General features: G+C 50.9%; 1 long non-coding RNA gene across 1 annotated transcript in view; it reads left to right on the top strand.

Moving 5' to 3' along the window:
* LOC110135520 (uncharacterized) overlaps nt 1–14,013 on the top strand; it is a 26,041-nt gene extending 12,028 nt beyond the window's left edge. The window contains exon 5 of the long non-coding RNA XR_002313394.2: nt 13,606–14,013. This is a non-coding gene — a long non-coding RNA (uncharacterized lncRNA). The remainder of the gene's footprint in view (nt 1–13,605) is intronic.

Here is a 14,013-nt window from a genome sequence, read left to right as displayed (position 1 = left end):
GTGACTTAGCGACTAAACAACAGCAGCAATTGGAGAGCTAGTTAAACGATGAATGGGCCCAACTTCAAGGCTATACTCCATTGCATTATTTAAACAGAATAGGATATTTGTGTGTGCTTCTAGGATGTTCTATGTGGGTACAAGTGTGTATATGTGGACTTCCAAGTAGCCCCAGGTGGGAAATGAAATCTCGGATTTAAAGATGCTTTGCAATCACACCTCAGGGGCAGACTCCCATTTGATCAATATAGACAGAATTAAATTTGTTTTGCTGCTACGAAGTTACTCCTTTTCTCTTGGAGCTATAGTCTGTTACAAATTACCAGGAAATTGGAGAACGCGCCCCCACCCCAACTGTTTTTCAGTGCTCTCAGTCTTGCACTAACCCGCTCAGTAATATATGTAATGTGTGTGTACACAGGCACTTTTCCAAAAAATTAGCGATAACATTCCAGCTGTATGAAGAGTGATGTTTTTCTCCCTTTCCAAGTAGGACTCCATCTGTAGCTGAGTTGCCACTCTGAAGACCTATTCCCTGGGGACTGACACCCACGAGAATCTAGAAGTAGGAGGCTTTCCAGCCCCGGTTGCATGCAAAGGCAGGGAATCAAGGCGCCTGACTCCAGCCAGTATAAGGTCATAGGTGTAGAATTAGGAAGGCAGGACTTAACATGCCCGCAACAAAAAGAGAGAAAGCGTCAACCCAGCCTGGGGTGAAACCCCTGAGCCGGCACAGGAAAAGTTTCTAAGCAGTGGTGGAGCAAACACTATTTTTTGCCTCCTCTTTCCTTTCCTTTCCCTCCCCCCTCCTTGAAAGAACTTCCCTGTCCAGTGCATATGTTGAGCATAAATAAATAAACAGGGGCAGTGGGGGGCGGAATTATTGAACACTGGGTGAACCCGAATCAGCCTTAAGCAACAGGGGAGTGTGTGAGGCGGGTAGAAGATAGATGTGTCCTAATTTGGAGTGAGAGGGGGTGGATGGAAGGGACCGATTCCAGCTTGGAAACCTCTTGGATCCTTGCGGCCGGAGGGACTCGCCAGGACCCTCTGCCCAGGGTGCCCTTGCTGTCTTGCCGCTGGATGGCGCTGGGAGGAGACGAGGCTGGCAGGCACTCGTCCTCCTGTGCCCCCGAAAGGTCTGAGCAAATCTCTGCAATGAGCGGGGTTGGGACTGTGGTTTTGAGCCAGCGCAGTGGCAGTCCTGATGCACCAGGAGGTGGGAACTGTTTCTGGAGTTGGGGGCGGGAGAGGGTCACCCAGAGACCCACCAGGTCTGGAAGCTGGACAAAGAGAGTATGGGCAAGAATGGGTAGGTGGGAAAAGATGGTTCTCAGGGCAAACTAGTGCCTCATTTCTTAGGTGTCACCCGTTTACCTAGAAAGGTGTGTGTGTGTGTGTGTGTGTGTGTGTGTGTAGACAGGGGAATGATCTGGACAGGAGGTCAGCTAGATAGGTATGGAGATTTGCAAAGGGTACAGGCTTTGCAGAACCTCATTGTCCAGTGTCATTTTTTGCAAAGGTCAATCTAATGGCCCCCCTCCCCCCACCGCAACCCCCTCCTCCGGCCCAGGTATGCTCCGTCTAATTGGAGTGGCTGGCCTTCCTGACTGGAATTGTATCTGGGATTGAGAATCTCAGGGCTGGGGTGCAGTCCGATCTCAGGCTGCCTGGGGACGGGGCACTGCACATTGCCAGACTGACCTGAGTCCTCATTTGGGAGTGTCTGTCTAAAGGCATTTACGACCTCAGGCTGGCTGTTCCGCAGCCAAAGGAGGAACTGCGGGCTACAATTTGGAGAAGAATAAATTCATGTCGAACTTACTGAGCACTTACTATGCACCAGGCACTGCGTTAGATGCTGTGATCTTGTCAAAAGTTACTTACAGAGCTAGAAAAAAAAATTAATCAGAGAAGTTAATCAGTCTGGGTGTGTATCACTCAGTCGTGTCTGACTCTTTTCGACCCCCTTTGCAAACTGTAGCCTACCAGGCTCCTCAGTCCATGGTGTTCTCCAGGCAAGAATACTGGAATGGGTTGCCATTCCCTTCTCCAGGGGATCTTCCCGACCCAGGGATTGAACCTGGGTCTCCTGCATTGCATGCAGATTCTTCACCCTCTGAGCCACCAGGGAAGCCCAATCACTCTGGGTAAGAGTGTCTAATATCAGTTCTCCACCTTGAAAGCTCCTGGAGGGATAAGACTCCTCACATCTCTAGCTCTGTTTGGGAGGTGCTCAATAAATCATCTTTCAATACAGGAATGAAAATGAATGAAGAAAAGGAAAGAAGTCGAAATAGAGGTGATTTTCTGTGCGTATGAAAAATAAGTGAACACTTCAAAGAGCACTTTAAAAAAAAGCATCGAATTTGTAAGCTGTTCTCCCAAACAGATCCTGACATGAGACAGTGAAAAGATGGCAGTGGGAAGAGAAATTTGGTGTAATCGACAGAACCATCCACTTGGTCATTCCACAAAATCCTGACCAAGAGAGACTTCTCTGCCATGCACTGGAGACATGGGTGAAAACATGGGTCTTCCCAGCTTGATGCTTATGGTCCTGAGTTTTGGTCACTGTGGTTTAAGAGAGAGAGAGAGAGAGAGAGAGAGATCATTCCCATTTTAAAGATCAGGAAAGTTGAGGCCAAGGAGAGATGGTGTCGGGAGAGGACTCAAGGTCTTGAAGCAGGAAGGCTGAACTATCGGCCCTCAGCTCTTCTGTGCTCTAGGGCGGCAGAAGGCTGGGTGATTTTTGCTCCTGGGGAGTGTGGGAGCCCTGCTGATGAAGTCACCTCGGGCCGGCTTGGGGGGGAACGACAGAAGTTTACACCCTGATGAGGTTGCAAGGACCACCCCAGCTCTGCTTGTCCCACCTCCAACCTTGGGGCTATGATGAGGTATCTGACCTCTGAACTCTCCCATCCGTTGTTTCCTGTTTAGCGCGTTCACCTAGCCTAGGATGGAGCAGCTCTGCTGCTTTTTACAGACCAGAATTTGTGGGACAGAAAGCTAGGGAGTCCCATCCAAGGTCGCCTGGCTAAAGAATGACAGCAAGAAGACTTTACGACGACCCTTCCCCGCCAGGGTTTTTCGGAGTCTGTCCAAACCCCTCCTCTCATTAGTACCCCAATGCCCTGTGCAGTTGGGGCACCTGCGGTGGGTTCATCAAGTATTGGTTGGTTGAATAAACTTAATTCTTACTTGGTTCTTTTGTTTTAAAAATCGCACAAACCAAAAAAAAAAAAAAAAAACGGATCAGTGATCGAATAAAGGGGAGTGGGTTGAGAAGCTCATTCCCCCGACTGGCTGCCTGGCAGTGGGACAGCCTTGAGTCACGGGCGCGCCCTCGCAGCGGCAAGGCTACTTCCCACCAGCTTTACAAAGACGGTTGTGATTTCATTCGGTCTATTTTTTCGTCCTAGACTTCGTTGGGGTGATGGATGGAGGAGACAAGCTGACCCACTGTGAGGTCAATACAATCGATGCAGTCCTCCATGGACGACCTCTCGGAAACCGCTCGAGTGGCTGCGTGCTGGGTTCCACCCAAAAGCTTTCGGGATTTCGGTTTCTCACTCCCACACTGAAGTTACCGCACTGACGGAGGATGGGGGTAGGTGGGCAGGAAGAAGCCTCCAGTCTCACCCGAGGGAGCCTCTGGGAACAGCGGGTCGGGAGAGTGTCTCCGCTCCCAGGCAGCTGGCCAGGAGCTCAGGAAAGTCTGGTAAATTTCGTTCCGGAGCTTCCTGGCCTTGGAATCAGACACCCACCAACTTTTCCCAGCGGGTCGGCTGTCCTTAGCCCTCGGTTCCTCATCTGCGAAATGGGTTTGTTACGAAATACTGTTTATTGGAGAGAAGTCTGTGAAATCCCCTTGGAGGATGATACTGTTCTAAGACCTTTCCCATACATCGGCTCAGGGAATACAACAATCTGAGGAGGCTGGCTTCTTTCACGGGTCTCCATTTCCCAGATGAGGAAACTGAGGCATGCAGAGAGATGTAGACTTGACCGAGCTGGGACAGCCGGTGAGCCCCTCCTGGAGCTGAGATTCAACCTGGGGAGGGTCTAACTCCTTGTCTGGCTTTTAACAACAAGGTCAGAGGTGCCGTGTGCGCGTGTGCACGCACACGCACACACAGTAGGTACACAAAGGCGATCTTTTTCTTTGCCCTTTAGGGAGCACACACTCCATGGAACCCTTTCCCAAGCACATCTGTAAACTGCTTTGATCCGTAGTCTCTTCTGGAAACAAATGCAATGAGGGTGGGGGGGGGAATGTTCGAGTCTGACAAATCTTCTTAAACTCGGAAATCCAGAGCTTTCAAGACAATTTCTTTTTTTTGTACGAAGGAAGGAGGGGGACGTGTGTGTACGTAGAATCAATATGGGCCAGACAGCCCTTCACAAAGGGACTCCAGGCGGGCGCCTCGGCCGCAAGGCCCCCGCCCCACCGCCCGCGGCGAATTAATTGGGCCCTGAAAGAAGGGGCAACGTAGCTTCCAGTTAATTAGTCAAGAAATGAAGCAAGCCCCAGCGGCCTGGCAAAGGCCCCTGGGGCGCGGGTTTTGTGCAAGCCAAATTGGTCGGTGGGGCGCTCCTCTTTGGGTCGGGTGGGGCGCGGCGGGGAACAAGGCTTGGGCGCCTCTGGCTGCCCGGCGCCCGGCGCCCTGCACCCCGCGCCCCCTCGGGCTCTCGCTTTCATCGTCTGTTTCCTTTTTTCTGAATCCCTCCGTCCGCCTCTCCTTTCCCTTTTCGTCTTTGCCGTAGCCCCTTCTCCCGGAACTTTGCTCGCGGTTTCCCATCCCGTCTCCCAGCTGCGTCTGGCTCCAAGCTCTCCGTTTGGGGCATCTTCCTCTAAAGCCCCTGCCTCCGCCTAGCACATCTGGGTCTGGGTGGTCTGGGAACGGCGCCGGGGATGTGGAGAAGTTCGGACTTAGGGGACACAGGGTGGAAATGAGCCCTGGCTTTGGAGCCCTGAGGCCTGCTGTGTGTTCCTAGGTACACAACTCTTCATCCTTGGGTCGCCTAGGATGCAGGTTCCCGGCTATGGTTAGGAGAACCCTCTGAGATAATGCAGGGCTTTGAAAGGGTTCGATAACCCATGACCCGTGTCCTCAGGCGATGAAGATTGAGGCACACCTGCCACACAGAAGCAACTGTTGAGCGCCAGCGGTATGCTTTCCTTATTTCGTTCCGCCACGCCTCCTCCAATCACTCTGGGTAACCCAGGCAGCCAAGATCCCGGGTGTTTTCCGCCAAAGCAGCTCTGCTGGAGAGGAGACAGGGGAGACACAAATCGTTAAACTCAGTTATTTCCAGGTCTTTTTGTGCCACGTACCAGCGGCCTCTCCTGAACTAAAGGGACGGAACTGGGGGCTCACAGATGTGGACTGATCCTCCTGGAGTCACACAGCAAAGGGGAAGCAAGGCTGAGACTTTCACCCTCAACCAGGCTTGATTCGGCGCTGCCCTCTGAGCCCGCGAAGAGCTCAGGGGATCCTCAGAGGTCCTGCTGGCCTGGCCCGGGCTCCGAACATTTATGTACAGGAGGAGGCTCGCCAGAATCACCTTGCCTCCTCCAGCTTGGAGCTAAGGCCCGAATTTCTCTCCAACTCTGCATTTCTTTCCCGTCTTTCTTTGTCTTTCGAGGTCCGTCTCTACTTTGGTCTCCCACCCACCAGTCTTTCTCTGTCCCCCTCGACCCGCCTTCGACTGTACGGGGCTGAGGTCAGAATCTCTCCCACTTTCTTCCAATTATCCAGGTAGCTGCTCACATCTCACGGCTTGGAGCGGGGTCGACACCCATTTGCCGCCAACCGCCAGGATCGGAGCCACAGACGCAGATTCGCAGACTCGATTCGATTCCATGCCCTCGCGTCTCTGCCGCTCGCCCCCCATCCCCAACCCCTCCCCCAACCGCAGCCACCCGGTCCTAGGAGAGACCCCAGCGGATGATTCGATGAACGCCTCAGTTCCACACAGGAGCCCGAAACCGCGTTTTTTCTTTCTTACTTTGCTTGCTTGACCGGCTTTGGCTTCGCTCAAGGCCCCTAGGTACCTGCACCGCGCTAGGCTTTGCTTCCTGCCTCTCGAGGCAAGCCGGGGACTGCGGTTTCCGCTCGCCACGTTCCTGCCAGGCGCGCACGCAGGGGCTTGGCGAGCTTGGCGCGCGCGTTTGGCGCACACTGCTTTGGGCCTCAGTTTCCCCGCCCCTTTCGGATCAGTCAAGCGCGAGACGAAACGGCTGGGACGGGAGGCATGGCCAGCGGATTGGGTGGTGGCGGGCGCCGCAGTTGCTGTGTGTGGAGTTAAGCCTGGAATCACGGCCGCCGCGCCTTCCCTATTCATCCTCTCCGCGGACTATTACTCACCTCCACGACCCTAGTCTCCTTCAAGTGCGACCAGCAGTCTGGTGGAGCCCGGTTGGCGGCATAGGGATGCTGGCTACCTCAAGGCGAAGGCGAGCCAGCAGGTGCAGGCAGGGCTGGTTCCCTGCAGTTGCCAGCTCCACAGTCATTGCTGGTGGCCTTGGGTACACAGGCGGCCTCAGACAAGCTTCGTTCCATCAAAGTGTTGGCACACACCTCCTGCCGAGCTTTAAAAGGGAGGCTGTTAGAGCCTTGGAACTTTGGAAGAGTCCCCTAACTCTTCTGAGCCTCAGTTGCCTCCTCTGAAAAATGGGGACGATGGGTCCTGCCGCAGAGGACCAAGGCAAGGAGTAAATGAGACCTCTTGTGTACATCACTCAGTCTAACCCCTGGCACACAGTAAGTGCTCATTAAGCATTAGCTGTTTGGGCACCCTAATCTCTGTCTCTATATATCATACAACTATTTTGGTAAAATAGATACACTTAGTATCTACTTAGTATATATGCATTTACTAAATGTATAGACTCGGTGCATACTTAGTATATCACCTAGATGTGTGGTCAGTCACTTCAGTCCTGTCCGACTCTTTGCCACTCCATGGAGTGTAGCCTGTCAGGCTCCTCTGTACTTGGGATTTTTCCAGCAAGGGTACTGGAGTGGATTGCCATGCCCTCCTCCTCAGAATCTTCCCAGCCCAGGGATCGAACCCCTGTCTCCTGCATTGCAGGCAGATTTTTTACTACTGAGCCACCAGGGAAGCCCAGTATATCACATATACACTTAAAATATATACTATGTATATTTAGAGTATCTTCAAGACATATTCTTTTTTTTTTCTTAGACCACTACCTAGCATATATTAGGCTCTTTCTCTATTAGCATTGCTTTTACCCAGTTCTTTAAACAAATTTTCTTTTGGCTACACGACATGGCATGCATAACCTTAGTCCCTCCATCAGGGGTCCAATCCGAGCTCCCTGCTTTGGGAGTGTGGAGTCTTAACCACTGGACCGTCAGGGAAGTCCCTCTTATCTAGTTCCGTTTACATCTCAGCCTGAAGTCCCATTCCTTGTCCTCTCCCGAGTTGATCCTGTAGTGATCAAGCCTCCAACCCCAGGCTTCATTGCGTTGCAGGCTACTTTCCAGAATCCCAGGATCTCAGAACTGCAAGTGACTCCAGAAAGTTTGCTCCCTTCTTGCCCTTGCATGGGAGTTCAGGCCCCAGAGGGGCTTGGAGACCAGGTTCCAATGCCTTTTCAGCCCCGGCCATCTCCATCTCCTGACAGGAGAAAAAAGTGTCTCTATCTATCTCTTGGGATCTATTGAGGGAAAAGCACTTGTGGAAAATAAAGCACTTGTGGGTGCCTGGAGCATCCTTGGGCAGAGCCCCCAGGGCAGAGAGCTCTGTAAATGAGGAGGGGCCTATGTGTGACCTGGGATGGAAGGGATGTCAGGCCCCTGGGAGGGTTCCTGGATGCCTCCTGGTTCTCAGCACAGCTGTGTGTGGCTGGCTACTCTCAGGCCCAGACTGCAGCTGCTCAATTGCCGGTCAGCAGCAGGAGCCCACAGTCCCCTTCCTTGGTCCTCGAGGACATACTGAGACTGCTTCTTTTCAGCCTGAGAGTGAATGGCATGGTGGGGAAGAGAGAGATGAGAAAGGAGAGATGGAAAGATGGAAAAGCAGGGTGACTGCAAGTGTGGGGAGAAGCGAGTGAGAGCAAGAGAGAGAAGGGACGCTTGGGGAAAAGGGAGGACGGAGAAAACAGAGGGAAACAGACACCCACCCGGAGGTGGACAGAAACCCTTCACACCTGGAGAGACTGGGAGAGGCAGAGAGAGAGAGAGAGTACTCAGGAGACAAAGAGAAACGCAACGAAGAGGCGCAGAGAGGGGAGAAGAGAAGGAAGGAGCTTGGAAAGGAATGTCCCAAAGGAGACAGAAGCGAGCTGGTAGGGAAATTACAGCCCAGGGAAGCTCAGCCACACCCCCCGGGCCCGCCCTCCCGACATATTACTTAACTTGCCAGGAGATTATCTAGTAGAGTATAAATGCCTCCATTAAATCATGATTGAACTCCTCCAACCGAACAATTCCCGAAGTAGCCTCCAGCCCTAGGGGAATATGGTTTTCAAAACCCCTCGAAGCATCAGATACCAGCAATTTAGGAGATAAATTATCATTCACTAGGGGTTTCCAGGGGCCCCCTTACAAGGCCTTTGGGGTGGGGGTGGGGGAGTGTGTGGCTAAGAGTCTCCCAGTCCTTGCAGGAAAAGTCGCCGCATTTCTCTCTTGGCTATCGGATTTGCCTGGAAGCCTCTCTCCTCCCCCAGTGCACAGCCACCCAAGCCCACAAGGATGGTTGGGCCGGTAGGGTCCAAGGTTGACCAAGAAGAGGAAAAATTCTGCCGGAGTCCTCCAGATTCCCAGAGTGCACTGGGCGAGATGGAGAGGGGCTGTGCACGCAGTTGCTTAGCTGCTCCCTCTGGAGAGGGATGGATGGAGTGCTGATGGAGAATGTCCCCAGTGACACCTGGGAAAGCAGACTTTCGTTCAACCAGGTGGGCGGGGGAGGGGGAGCAGTGAGAGACAAGGAGAAGGGTTAGATACTGGAGAAAAGCCTGGTTTAAGGCAAAGTCTCCCCACTTCCCGTCTCATCACTCCAACTAGTTGACCAAATGAAGTAGGGCTCGTCTTCCCTCTCACCCCACGTGTCTTCCTCACTGGTCTCCCAGTGTGCTGAGAGAGGTATTTTCAAAGGTAGCAAGTAAAAAGATTTCCTTTTTATTCCCATTCCTCCCACTGTTTCCACCTCCTCTCCTTGCAAGGCTTGTTTGCTTTGCTTTAACAAACAGCTTCTAGAGTTTGCTTTAAAGGAGCACTTAAAAAAAAAAAATTGTACCCCGAGGGCAGGCCAAGTGTTAACTGCTTGTGTGTGTGTGTGTGTGTGTGTGTGTGTGTGTGTGTGTGAGAGAGAGAGAGAGAGAGAGTATGTATGTGTTAGGCCTCCTGAGTGGGCTTGTAGTTAGAAAGGGGACCTGCTTCAGGTGCAGAAAGCTGGGCGGGGGGAGTGGCGAGGAATGCCTGGACAGATTTACACCTGTCCTTACAGCTGCCATCGACAACACTTACAGCCTCCAGAAATGACCCTTGGTGCCGACTTGTCTGGAAGCCATCAGGGTTAGTTTTGAAGCAGGAGTCTTCAAGTGGACCAGAGGGTAAAGCTCTGCCCAGCCCCTCCCAGCCCCTCCCAGCCCCTCTTTTCTTGCTATCCTCAAGTGCTGCCCCCTCCCCCCTGCCCACCAGCCCCCCGACCCTCCCCCCCACCTTCTCTGTTTCCTCTGTCAGACACATATCATCATTTGACTTTCTGATCCCTTGGTGCTACCGGCTAATGAGGCCGGGGCAGGGTGCGGAGCCTGCAGCCGGTGCATCGCGGCCATCCCCCTGCCTCCCCGCAAGGAGCTGGGTCTGGCCCCAGGAATCTGTGCCGGGGGTGGGGTGGGGATTCCTAACTCTACCCTCCAGCCAGTTCCTGCCCCCTGCCACCAGCCCCACCCCAGCCCACCGGCCAGACAGTTTGAGCGACTGACTGATAATATCCAGACGCCTCTGGAATCCTGCTTGCAATCCTCCCAGCGCTGCTCGACCTGGTCGGCAGAAGTGGGGGCAGTGGGCAGCAGGCATTCTGCGGTGACACTTGTTGCCACCTCTCAGAGGCTGATGAAAGGCCCACTCAGCCGGGCCCTTCAGGACGGGGGACCCTGGAGCCAGGGCACTCAGAAGACATGTTTGACACCCATGCTGGGAACTTGAAGTCCAGTCCCCGACTTTCTCCGGTTGGCCCTGGCCCTGAAGAGGTCTAGGAGGCTGAGAGGCGGGCAGATTGCAGGCCACTGGGGTGGGGGGTGGAGGGGTGGGGAAGTCCCTCCTTCTCCACCCTGAGAAGTAGCAGGCACTGAGCAAGCACCCAGCCTTGGTTCCCTCACTGACAAAATTGGGTGGAGGAGAGAGATGTGAGAGCATCTTCATGTTTATATATCTTGGTCTAACTTTCACAATGATTTCCTTAACGTATATTTCAGGCATCTTCTCACTTTTTTTTTTCGGCCATGCTGTGTGGCCAGCAAAATCTCAGTCCCCTGACCAGGGATTGATCCCAAACCCTCTGCTGTGAAACCTTAGTCTGAAACCACCTGACCGCCAGGGAAATCTCCATCTGCTGACTTTTTCAAAACACCTAACTTGTTGAAATTGAAACCTTTATCTGGGTACCGTAAATCAAATTCGTGTCTCACTTACCAGAAGTAGAATGAAAGTGGAAACTGGTGGAAAGAAAGCAATATGACAAGGCTCTGAGTAGGGCGCTAATTGTTAGAAGGGTGATCGAGACAGGTAGGTGGGTGCTCATTTGAGGCTGGACTTAGTCTGAAGGTCCCAAAAAGAACTGAAGTGGGACAGGGCAGGAGGGACTTCCCTGCTGATCCAATGGCTAAGAATTTTCATTTCGACTGCAGAGGGCATGGGTTCAATCCCTGATAGGGGAACTAAGATCTTGCATGCCACAAGGCACAGCTAAAAAAAAAAAAACACAAAAAAACAAAGGAATTGAAAGAGGACCGGTTCTTTTTCCGGGGGATTTAGTCCCATATAATGCCACTTTCAGTACCCTCCCTTGTACCCTTTTGACATTTTGGAGATTACTATTCCGTATGCTCTCTTTTTAATGGTACCGAAGCACAAAGCAGTCTTCTGCTCTGATTCAGGGTTTCTAGATTCTGCTGTTTTATGAGCCTCAGAATCATGGCTCAAGCCCTCCCTTCATTTTCTCCATCACCACTAATAGCTTTACCACCTTTCTGGGCCATGGACTCCTTGGGCAATCTTGTGAAGCCTGTGGATACCGCCTCAGAATTCTTTTTTCTTTTACAAGAGATGGAATAACAATTTTGAAGAAAAGAAATATTAAAAATATAAAAGTATTGAGACTTTCCTGGCGGTCCAGTGGCTAAGACTCCACACTTCCAGTGCAGGGGGCCTGGGTTTGATCCCTGGTTAGGGAATTAGATCCCGCGTGCCACCACCGAGAGTTTGCATGCCTAAACTAAAGGTCCCTCATACTGCAATTAAAGAAACTGCATAAGATCCCACATGCTGCAACTAAGACACTGCATCCAAAAAAAAAAAGCATAGTAATATATGTGTACCAAATTCATTAAATCAGACAATCTAGCCATGGCTCTGATATCGTACATTTGAAATCAGGATGAGCAAAAACAACATTTGGGGGGTCTCGGTCATGCCTGTAATATGCTTATGAAAATATCTGTGATGCTATTGGCGACCATGTCACAGCCAGTGTGAGTCCTCCTGGGGGTGGTCACCTGGATTCACAATGGAAGAAAATACTAATTTCACTGTAAGTCACCCAAGTTCACAGATCCCGGAATTCCCTCTGGGGACACCCCTGGAAGAGTTCATTGGAGGACACCAGGGTAAGCACCCCTGAAGTGCAGGGGGAATAACTTAGGCTCTTGGTTTCTGCAAGGGACAGAAGAAGGTTCTCATGGGAAATAGGCCAGCTTTGAGAGCTGATGCAATCGCCAGATACCACGAGCTCGGGCAGAAAGGAAAGGCATTATCAACAACATTTCAAGAAATATTTCTCAACAGGCCCAGAGGGAAGAGAGAGGTCTGGCTTGGGATGGTTTGTCTCAGAGAGGGGAATTTTCTCCCCAAAGAGGCCACCATCAGTGTCCCCATCGTAACATACCCACGCTCTGCCCCTGGGATGATGTTCTGGGCAATTCTGTAACCTCCAAAACGTCTGCTTTCCCACCTACTTAACGGATTGCTGCCTTTCCCCCTCCACCAACGCTGTAATACCCACACAGCTACTTTGCCCCAAAGGATTTGCGGACAGGTCTGACCTTAACATCGGGTAACCCCTTCATAAATGTTAAGACACAGGACTGGTGCATTTTCTGCCTTTAGACAAAGCACTTAGTCAAACCTCTGTGATCAGGGAAGAGAAGTTGCAAATGGCCCCAGGACAGTACTTGTCACCATCCTTGGCGAAATACAGCTTAAAGAACTCGGAGTTCCTGGGACAGGCACTTGGAGGCCTGTTTATGGGATAACCACAAACCGGAATGCTGGAAACCGTCAAAACACCCTCACATAAATCAAGTGTAGCTTAACACTGAACAAGGGAACCTCAGCAGATCCTGGGGTCCCAGCAAAAGGAGAACAAAAGCATTTATGGATCAGCTACTCTGTGCAAGACCTATGCTCTATTCCTGGCTTGTGTTACCTGAAGTTCCCATTACAAGGTCTAATATTCATTTTTTCAACTCATTCCTTCATTTAGCAAATATTTACCAAGCGTCCACTATGTATGTGTCTCAGGCTAAGGATATAGCAGCAGCCAAGCACATAAAAATAATTGTCCCCGAGGACCTTCTATCAGGAGAGCAAATGAAAAGAAACAAAAACAGACAGGGAAAATAAATGTCTGGTAGTGAGGAATCAAATGAAAAACAAAAACAAAAAAATCAGAAAAAGGAGTTGTGAGTGGGGGGTGGGGGCTTCATTTTTATTTTAGTTATTTATTTTTAAAAAAGATTAGCCATGACATGCAGCATGTGGAAAGTGGGATCTTAATTCCCCAACCAGGGATCGAACTCATGGCCCTGCATTGGAAGGGCAGTCTTAACCACTGCCAGGGAAAGTCCTTATTATATTTTACTTTTTTTTTTTAAATTTCATTTTGTTCTTAATTGGAGGATAATTACCATATTGTGATGGTTCCCGCCATACAGCAACGTGAATCAGCCACATTTACTTTTTATTTACTTCTCTTTTTTTGGCTGCATTACGAGGCATGCAGGATCTTAGTTCCCTGAACAGGGATCAAATCCATGCTGCCTGCAGTGGAAGCTCAGAGTCCTAATCACTGGACTACCAGGAAAAGTCCTGGGGGCTTCACTTTTAAAGGAAGTATGAGAGAGAAGACAGGTGTGGGAGACCCAGCTCTACCTGAACACCTGGTGTATCCTGGATTCTGAGCCGGGTACCTCTATCCATCATCTCCATCATTCTAGGTCTTTCTTATTTTCATCCCTGTTTTATTGTTGGGGAAGGTGAGGCTTAGAGAGGTTAAGTGACTCACGAAGGTCTGCCTATTGCAGAGTTAGAATTTGAACCCAGGACTCAATTGCTCTTTCTTCTATCTCAGGCTGCCTCAGACACATTCCCGGTAAGACAGAAGAAAGGAAGAAGCAGGAAGGTCATGGAGGAGTAGCAGAAGACCAATAGGTAAACTTGACCCTGTGAATTCTCAGCTCTGTCTTTGAAGACTGGGGAAACTGAGGCCCACACAAGAGAAGTAATTGTCGAAGGTCACAGAGGAAAAGAAAAATTCCTAATGGCTACACGACTTAGCTCATCAGCACCTGTTCTTCTCTTGGGATCATATGGCAAGTCAGTTTGGTGGTCTGTGCCTCAGTTTACTTATCTGAAAAGTGGAGCCAAATAGATCAGTCACCCGCAGTTGATCAACAGGAAAGACAAGATTCTTCAGGAGAGATAATTTATCCTAATACTTGGCACAGAAGTGATAAGCAATAAATATTAGATTTCTTCA

Source organism: Odocoileus virginianus, chromosome 12 (genome assembly GCF_023699985.2).
Source record: "Odocoileus virginianus isolate 20LAN1187 ecotype Illinois chromosome 12, Ovbor_1.2, whole genome shotgun sequence".
Taxonomy (NCBI): domain Eukaryota; kingdom Metazoa; phylum Chordata; class Mammalia; order Artiodactyla; family Cervidae; genus Odocoileus; species Odocoileus virginianus.
The sequence above is the reverse complement of the archived record's forward strand: the minus strand, read 5'-3'. Positions and strand labels throughout refer to the sequence as shown.